Consider the following 7,927-nt stretch of genomic DNA (forward strand, 5'->3'; position numbering starts at 1 on the left):
AAATAAATAAATAAAACTGAGTATGATTTGAATAAAAGGAAAAAAGGACCAATGAAGAAAATAAATCGTGTGGTAATCAGAAAGATGGTAGCTGTGAGAAGAGATTTGTAAAAACTGATGTAAGGAATACCAAAACAATGAAGGAGATGGAAATGGAAATCTCAGATATAGAAGATAAAATTAAACAAAATGATACATCAGTCAAAATATAGGTAATGCAAAAAAGTTTCTGGCAAAATCATACAGGATATCTTGAATATAATGAAAATAAACTAAGCCTAAGAATAATAGAAATAGAAGTTAAAGAATCTCAGCACCAAATCCTTGAATATATTTTCAACAAAATTCATTAACAGAACATTTTTGAAATTAAGGAAAGAAAGTGTATAAAAACACAAGAATTTGACTGAATATCATTACTACTGGATCTTAGAGAAAATCAAATATCCACAACACAACATCTACAGAACAAATAAAGAATATTAAAAGTAGCAAAATGAAATATTCAAAAAATAATACACATGAAGAACAATTAGAATTATATTTGATTTGTCAATAGAGAATACCAAAGGTAGAACTTTCTGGGCAGATTTCTTATATCTTCTAAAAAAAAAAAACAGATGCTGAGTAAGACTACTACTATATCTATAAAAAGTCTCAATTACAATAGACTAAGAAATGAGACATTTCAAGACAATTCAAGTTCAATCTATTCCTATCCAAAAATCTGTCCTACATAAATATTACAAGAAAAAACATCAACACAATGAGGATATCTTCATTCAAGAAAATTCAGAAAATAAGTAATGCAATATTAGTAAATGCATAGGAAGGACATATTTGAATTCACACACACACACACACAAACACACATACACACACACACACACACACACACACACACAGACATACACATTCCACCAACATCAAGGTTTCCAGAATTAATATTGACTTTTCAGTAATCTCTTAATTTCCCAATAAATAGGAAAAACCAAATATAACCGATTTAAAGAGTGAGAGTGATTGCAAAATTAGATAAATGCACCAAACCCTAATATTATATACAAATTTTATATTTGCTGTTTAGAATTTGTGAAATAAATGTTTAAAACTATCTTTTCTCCCTAATATTTTCAAAAGGAATTCAAAAAAGATCAGTAGGACACAATAAAATGATGTAGAACTTGAGTGCAAAGATATATCCAAACATCCCAAGATTAGATGCCAAGATGAACAAGACTTCTCCGCACACATATGCATGTGTATGCACGGTAGAAGGTGATAGAGACACTCAAGAATATTACCATACTGCATGTCAAGAAAGTTCCTTAATTGAATTCATCAAGCAGATTATTGACTACAAAATCCTTATTCAAGCTTTCTACACAATGATAATGTGGTGATGCTCAAAGTTTTAATCAAAGTCAGCAAATGGAGGAGAAACTACTAGCCATACAGCACCCAGAATAAATTGGATGAGAGAGGATATGGCAATGTTGTTTTATCTTTTCTGTTTCATTCTGTTGTTGTTGCTGTTGTTGTTGTTGTTGTTGTTGTTCTTATTAGTTTGTTTTTCGATTTGTTGATTTTTGTTCAATTAGGTTTTTTTGTTTGTTTTTTGTTTTGATTGTATTTATTTTGATATTTGGCTTGTTCTTTCTGTGTCCACGTTTTACTTTTTGTTCACTATAGAATTTAGATTAGAGTGTAGAAGTGAATGCACAATTCTAACTGAGGCCTATAGTATGTAAACTGATTGTTCTCTGGATTCTTTTGAAGCTGTACTTTGCTACTGGATGACACAATTAGATTTATGAGGGTGTTCCAATACTCTTATGTTTCATTGGTGCAAATGTTCATTTTAAGTTAGAAATATTCTATGTATTTTACTATTTTTATATGTGATTATTATGTATACAACATTTTGTTTATATTTACAATTATTTATTTCCCTTTCATCATCAGATTCTTAAACTTTCCTATTTCAATAGGTACATATTTTTAGTTTTTATATATTAAATTCTATTAGAATATTGTTTTAACACCAGTGATTTATTATTGCATTTCAGTATTTCATTTTGAATAAATAGTAAGCATTTTGTTACATGATTGAATAATTATCAGCATATTGGGGTGTTTGTGGAAAGAAGAACATTAATGTGTTTGTGTTACATAATACCAGTCTGTAGTTCTGGCATTCTTGCCAATCTGAAATGACAATAGACTTTTAGTATAGCGGAATTAATTTAGTACTGTAGAATATGAATTCTGAGTGGAGTGTCTCCCACAAGGTTTGGCAATTGTTAAATATATATTTTTGATTGAACAAAAGACTAACAGTAGAGAAAGATAATGCAGACCTGGCAGGATAGTGAGAAGTTCGTATGTAGGGAGTGTCTCAGGAATTGGCTGAAGAATTGAACAGGAAATAACACAAAAAGTTATAATCTTGGAAGAGAGAGGAAAAAGTATTTATGTTACTGGGGATAGTTTCCTTGACCAAGCACAGTAGGAGGATTATGAGAAAGACTTGGCACTAACTCTAGAGCCTTTAGTACATTAGTGTTTGGAACTGGATAAAGACATGCGAAATATTATGTAAATTAAAAACGATTAAACATGAAGACTATCCAGAGCCACTATTGGCAGAAATCCTGTAAAAAGGGAGAGAGGAAGACCAATGGGTGGTGAAAAAAATGAAACAAAAAATGGGCTTGTGAGAGGTGCAGGCAATTACATACCCAAACACCAAGAAAATAATTGTGCAGCATATCACATAGGAAACAATATTACATCAGTAATTGAAAGTATATCCCAGAAATTAGCACAACCATAACACTGGAAAGATAGAAATTGCAATGAGTGGCAAAATATGCTAAATGGACAGATCACTAATTCATACTAAGGACAGATGTTAATGCAATGGAAAATTGGAAGGAATTTGAGTTACCTACATAGTATAAATAGAACTGCCTTAAGTTGCAGGTAAAAGTTTGCTAGCTTATACCAGGGCAGCCAACAATGAAATTCAATAGCACACGTTGTGATGAGATGAAAGATACTATTGTTGAATATAAGCCCCCACGATAATAATGAAGAAAGATATCTCAATATTCTTTCCCAGAATTCATGCACATTTATAAGCATATAAATATATGTATATGCACAGGGATTTATGCCAAGAATTGAGTACAGTGTGATGGTCATTTTCTTCAGTGGATATGAGTACAGTCAGGTCATGAAGATATTCTCAGATCAATCCTCAGTGACATGTTAGAGTTTATCACAATGTAAAAATTGTCATCAACCCCATTATAATATTCAGGTTTTCGTGCAAACAGAGTACTCACTGATAAATGAAGAATTCCAATTCAAATATATAATACTGAGTCTATATACATAGTTTTTCGTTTATCCCTTTGGCTCTTATTATGGCTATATTTGGTTTAAATGGCTCTTCTTTTCTTTTTTCTTTTTTACCATTATTTATTTTTTGAATATTTTATGTATTTATATTTCACACATTATCAGTTTACATTTTTCCCCACCTGAACATACCTAATTCATTCACAATCACCCTAATTCTACGTTGGTGCTTACTCACCGTTCTTCCCTATCCTTACCTCAGTATCGTCGCATTCCCATACTCGAAACTTCAAGTGTTTCCTGCATGAAGAGCCTCCCCTCCAGTTGATGCCAGACAAGATCATTCTCTGATACATATGCTACTCTAGCCACGGGTCTTTTCATGTGTACTCTTTGGTTGGCGCTTTAATCCCTGAGAGTTCTGGGCTGCATCCTTGGTTGATATTGTTGTTCTCTCTATTTGGGTGCATAGAACTTCAGCTCCTTCAGTTCTTCCCCAACTCCTTTGATTCCAGTGTTCAGTCAAATGGTTGGTTGCTAGATTAAGTCACTGTATTTGTCAGGGTCTGGCAGACCCTCTCAGTAGCCAGCTTAACCATGTTCCTGTCACCCAGCAGTTCTCAGTATCTGCAATGTTTGGTTTTCATGTCTATATATAAATCTGTGGGGTGCAGTGGGGAAGTGACAGACTCTGGATTGACATTCCATCAATGTCTGATCCAAAATTAGTTGCTGTATGTCCTTTTGACAGGAGCAGTTCTGGGTTAAAAAGTTAGAGATGAGGCACCAGCAAGACCTGAAGAGACCCGGTCAAAAGCTCCCTGCACCCAAAACCACAGGAGAAAGGGAGAGCTAAACTTGCAGAAGGGGAGACAGGTCTGGAAAGACAGAAGAGACTATACTCTACCTGCATTTCTGACTCTAGAGTAAAATATCTAATGCCATCTGGGACATTGGTGCATGGGGCCACCCAGGAAAAGGTGGGAGAGGCCCTTCTGGTTGCCACCCTCACAGAGACCTCAAAAGCAGTCCCCCAAAAGCATCTTCAGCTCCAGGACCACAGGTAAGACCAACTATTTCGCTCAAAGTGACCTGCCTGGTGGACTCAGGACACAAGCCCACAAGAAAAGCTGAAGACCAGTAGACAGGAAAGATTACATGCCTGAAACTGGAGAATTCTTTTCCCATAACTGGCTGAAAGAAAACAGGACAACAGATCTACAGCACTCCTAACACACAGTCCTATAGGACGGTCTAGCCACTGTCAGAAATAGCAGAACCATATAAAACCAGAGACAACCTAATGAGGGGAGGCAAGCACAAGACCCAAAGCACAAGAAACCAAGACTATATGGCATCATCACAGCTCAATTCTCCCACCAAATAAAGCACTGTATATCCAAACACACCAGAAAAGCAGGATTTAGATTTAAAATAACATTTGATCATGAAGATGAAGAACTTCAAGAAAGACATAAAGAACTCAATTAGAAAAACACAGGAAAACATAAACAAGTAGAAATCTATAGAGATGAATCACAAAAATCCCGGAAAGAATTACAGGAAAACACAATCAAACAGATGAAGGATTTAAAATAGTAATAGAAGCAATAAAGAAAGCACAAAGGGAGACAACCCTGGATATAGAAAACCAAAGGAAGAGACAAGAATCTGTAGATAGGAGCATCACCAACAGAATACAATAGATAGAAGAGTGAATCTTAGGAGCAGAAGATTCTATAGAAATCATTGACTCAACTGTCAAAGATAATGTAAAAAGGAAAAAAAAAGCGACAGATCCAAAGCATACAGCAAATCCAGGACTCAATGAGTAGATCAAATCTACAGATAATAGATATAGAGGAGAGTCAAGACTCCCAGCTCAAAGGACCAGTAAATATCTTCAGCAAAATCATAGAAGAAAACTTCCCTAACCTAAAAGAGATGCCATAAACATATAAGAAGCCTACAAAGCTCCAAATAGATTGGACCAGAAAAGAAACTCCTCCCATTGCATAATAGTCAAAACAGCAAATGCACAAAACAAAGAAAGAATATTAAAAGAAGTAAGGGAAAAAGATCAAGTAACCTATAAAGACAGACCTATCAGAATCACACTAGACTTTTCACCAGAGTCTATGAAAGTCAGAAGATCCTGGAGAGATGTCATACTAACCCTAAGAGAACACAAAGGCCAGCCCAGGTTACTGTAACCAGCAAAACTCTCAATTAACTTACATGGAGAAACCATGACATTCCATGACGAAATCGAATTTACACAATATCTTTCTTAAATTCTAGTCCTACACAGGATCATATGTAGTAAAGCCCAACATAAGGAAGCAAGGTACCCCTTAGAAAAAGCAAGAAACTAATCATCTTAGCAACAAAACAAAGAGAAGGAAAGCACAGAAGTATAATCTCACATCCAAATATGAATATAACAGGAAACAACAATCATTATTCCTTATTATCTCTCAACGTCTATGGACTCAATTTCCCCAAAAAAGACATAGATGAAAAAAGTGAATAAGCAATCATGACACTGCATTCTGCTGCAAAAAGGAAACACACCTCAGAGACAAAGACAGACACTACCTCACACCGAAAGGCTGGAAAACAATTTTCCAAGCAAATGGTCTGAAGAAACAAGCTGGAGTAGCTATTCTAATATCGAATAAAATTAATTTTCAACCAAAATCATCAAAAAATAGATGAAAGGACACTTTATGTTTATCAAAGGAAAAACCACCAAGATGAACTCTCAATCCTAAATATGTATGCTCCCAATAACAGTGCACCGAATTTCATAAAAGGAACATTACTAAAGCTCAAATCGCATATAGAACCTACTTCAATAGTAGTAGGAGATTTCAACACTCCACTCTCATCAATGGACAGATCATAGAAACAGAAATTAAACAGAGACATATTCAGATTAAGAGAAGTCATGGACCAAATGGACTTAACAGATAGAATATTCTATCCTAAAACAAAATGATTTACCATCTTTTCACAAACTCATCATACTTTCTCCAAAATTAACCATATAATTGGTTATAAAACAGGCCTCAATAGATACAGAAAGATAGAAATTATCCCATGCGTCCTATCTGACCACCATGTGCTAAAGCCCATCTTCAACAACAATAAGGGTAGAACGCCCACATATAAAGTGAAATTGAACAATGCTCTACTCAATGATAACCTGGTCAAGGAAGAAATAAAGAAAGAAATTAAAGACTTCTTAGAATTTAATAAAAATTAATGTAAAACATACCCAAACTTAATGGGCTTAATGAAAGCTGTGCTAAGAGGAAAACTTATAGCTGCGAGTGCCTGCAGAAAAGAACAGGAGATAGCATATATGAGCAGCTTGACAGCACACCTAAAAGCTCTAGAACAAAAAGAAGCAAATACACCCAGTAGGAGTAGAAGGCAGAAAATAATCAAACTCAGAGCAGAAATCAACCAAGTAGAAACAAAAAGGACCATAAAAAGGTTCAACAGAACCAAAAGTTGATTCTTTGAGAAAGTCAACAAGACAGATAAACCCTTAGCCAGACTAATGGGAGGACAAAGAGACTGTGTCAAAATTAACAACGTCAGAAACGAAGTGGGAGACATGACTATAGAATCAGAGGAAAATAAAAAAAATCATCAGATCCTATTACAAAAGCCTATATCCAACAAAACTTGAAAACCTGCAGGAAATGCACAATTTCCTAGTCAGATACCAGGTACCAAAGAAAATCAGGAACAGATAAACCATTTAATTAACCCGATAATTCCTGAAGAAATAGAGGAAATCATGAAAGGTCTCCCAACCAAAAAGAGCCGAGGTCCAGATGGGTTCCATGCAGAATTGTATCAAACTTCATTAGAAGACCTCATACCAATACTATCCAAAATATTCCATAAAATTGAAATAGATGAAGTGCTACCGAACATAGAAAGAAAACTTCAGAACAATTTCCATTATGAATATTGACGCAAAAATACTCAATAAGGTTCTGGCAAACCGAATCCAAGAGCACATCAAAACAATGATCCACCTTCATCAACTAGGCTTCATCCCAGGCATTTAGAGATGATCTAATATACAGAAAACCATCAACGTAATCCATTATATAAACAATCTGAAATAAAAAACCACATTATCATTTCATTAGATACTGAGAAAGCATTTGACAAAATTCAACACCCTTTCATGATAAAACTCCCGGAAACAATAGGAATTCAAGGCCCATAGCTAAACATAGTAAAAGCCGTATACAGCAAACCAGTAGCTACCATTAATCTAAATGGAAAGAAACTTGAAGCAATCCAACTAAAATCAGGGACTAGACAAGGCTGCCCACTCCCTCCCTACATATTCAATATAGTTCTGTAAGTTCTAGCCAGAGAAATCAGACAAAAAAAAAGGAGATCAAAGGGATGCAGATCGGAAAAGAAGAAGTCAAAATATCACTATTTCCAGATGATATGATTGTATATTTAGTGATCTGAAAAGTTCCACCAAAGAACTTCTAAACCTGATAAACACCTTCAGCAAAGTGGC

The sequence above is a fragment of the Rattus norvegicus genome, chromosome Y (assembly GCF_021556685.1).
Source record: "Rattus norvegicus strain SHRSP/BbbUtx chromosome Y, alternate assembly SHRSP_T2T, whole genome shotgun sequence".
Classification (NCBI taxonomy): domain Eukaryota; kingdom Metazoa; phylum Chordata; class Mammalia; order Rodentia; family Muridae; genus Rattus; species Rattus norvegicus.